The following is a 2,599-nucleotide window of genomic DNA, read 5'->3' as shown; positions in this document are numbered from 1 at the left end:
GCATAGACTATACAGTCCATGGACTTCTCCAGGCCAGAATACTGGAATGGGTTGCCTTTCCCTTCATCAGGGGATATTCCCAACACAGGGATCGAACCCAGGTCTCCCTCATTGTGGGCAGATTCTTTATCAGCTGAGCCGTAAGGGAAGCCCAAGAATACCGGAATGGGTAGCCTATCCCTTCTCCAGGGTATCTTCCCGACTCTGGAATTGAACTGGGGTCTCCTGCATTGCAGGCAAATTCTTTAATAACTGAGCTATCAGGGAAGCTCCAAATTTTCATCTAAATTACTAATCTGTTCCTTGATATTACATGTAAAAAAAGAATCCACACATAGATTTTATTTTTCATTGCAACTTTGTTAATTCAAGTAAGCTCTAGCAAAGGTTCCAAGTAGGAAATGCATTTTGGAAATTGGTATGAAGCACAGTAATGAAAGCAGTATGACAGCGCTGTCAGATGTTTGATATTCAATTTTTATCACTCTTGGAAGAAGTGGGAAGAAAAGATCCAGATATGCAGCTCCCTCTGGTTATACATGGAACAATTTTCTTAATTTATACTGAGAAAGTGGATGCAATGAAAGGTTTTCATTCTATTTTTAAATGATTGTTCACAAACATAAGACTTATAATTTAGTCTTGTGTTCATTCCTCATCACATATCTAATAAAAAATCTCCCATGAGAAATGAATGTGTCACAAATACAAATGGTGGTACCAGCATATTTGTAAATAATTTACCAGTTATCAAGGCAAAGTATATTTTTTCTACACATTTAAAGCAAAATTCTAGCAGTTCACTTACCTGATAGTGTTAGAGTTGGGTAAATTTTAAATGGCTATGAAAAACTGGATTTGTCTTAAAGAATAAAACACAATTAATATTTTTTGCCTCCAGAGTGTTTTATCTCATTTATTACATTATTAATTACATATTGCCTCTTTTTTATTTCTTCTAGGTCCTTGTTAAACCTTTCTTGCATCTTCCCAATCCTTGTCTCCAGGCTATTTATCTGTAATTCCATTTTGATTTCAAGATTTTGGATCATTTTCACTGTCATTATTCAGAATGATTTATCAGATAGATTCCCCATTTCTTCCTCTTTTGTTTGGTTTGGTGGGCATTTATCCTGTTCCTTTACCTGCTGGGTATTCCTCTGTCTCTTCATCTTGTTTATATGGCTACGTTTGGGGTGGCCTTTCTGTATTCTGGCAGTTTGTGAAGTTCTTTTTATTGTGGAGTTTCCTCACTGTGGGTGGGGTTGTACAGGTGGCTTCTCAAGGTTTCTTGGTTAGAGAAGCTTGTGTCAGTGCTCTGGTGTGTGGAGCTGGATTTCTTCTCTCTGGAGTGCAATGAAGTGTCCAGTAATGAGTTATGAGATGTCAGTGGTTTTGTAGTAACTTTGGGCAGTGTGTATATTGAAGCTCAGGGCTGTGTTCCTGTTTTTCTGGAGAATTTGCGTGGTATGTCTTGCTCTGGAACTTGTTGGTCCTTGGGTGGTGCTTGGTTTCAGTGTAGGTATAGAGGCGTTAGATGAGCTTCTGTTAATTAATGTTCCCTGGAGTCAGGAGTTCCCTGGAATCAGGGTTTGGACTTAAGCCTCCTGCTTCTGGTTTTCAGTCTTATTTTTACAGTAGTCTCAAAACTTCTCCTTCTATACAGCACCATTGATAAAACATCTAGGTTAAAGATGAAAAGTTTCTCCACAGTGAGGGACACCCAGAGAGGTTCACAGAGTTACATGGAGAAGAGAAGAGGGAGGAGGGAGTTAGAGGTGACCCAAATGAGATGAAGTGGACTCAATAGAGGAGAGAGCAGGCTAGCCAGTAATCACTTCCTTATGTGTACTGTACAACTGGACCGCTCAGAGATGTTCATGGAGTTATACAGAGCAGAGAAGAGGGAGGAAGGAGACAAAGGTGGCCAGGAGGATAAAAGAGGGGAATGAAAAAGAGAAAGACAGATCCAGCCAGTAATCAGTTCCCTAAGTGTCCTCCACCGTCTGGAACACACAGAAATACAGAGTTGGGTACAACCGAGAGGGGTTAGGGAAGAGACATAGGCGACCTGATGGAGAAAAAGGAGTCCAAAGGGGGAGAGCGCAGTCAAGCCAGTAATCTTGCTCCCAAGTAAAAATGGATGCTGAAGATTGGGTTCTTAAAGGTACAAAATTGATAACAAATACCAAAAAGCAAAAATTAAAAATCTAGAGTAGAGTGGAATTTCAGAAATAAAATGTTAAAGAAAAGAAGAAGAAAAATAAAGAGAAGAATAAAAAAACAAAGTCACAAATATTATAAAGAAAATATAGGTACAAAATTGATAACAAATACCAAAAAGCAAAAATTAAAAATCTAGAGTAGAGTTTGGAATTTCAGAAATACAATATTAAAGAAAAGAATGAGAAAAAGAAAGAGAAAAAAAAAAACACAAAAAGTCACAAAAATTATTAAAAAAAATATAGGTACAAAATTGAAAACAAATACCAAAAAAGCAAAAATTAAAAACTAAATAGACATTTCTCCAACGAAGACATACAGATGGCTAACAAACACATGAAAAGATGCTCAACATCACTCATTATCAGAGAAATGC

This window comes from Bison bison, unplaced genomic scaffold, assembly GCF_000754665.1.
Source record: "Bison bison bison isolate TAMUID 2011002044 unplaced genomic scaffold, Bison_UMD1.0 scf7180017845995, whole genome shotgun sequence".
Lineage (NCBI taxonomy): Eukaryota > Metazoa > Chordata > Mammalia > Artiodactyla > Bovidae > Bison > Bison bison.
Note: the sequence above shows the minus strand (reverse complement) of the source record.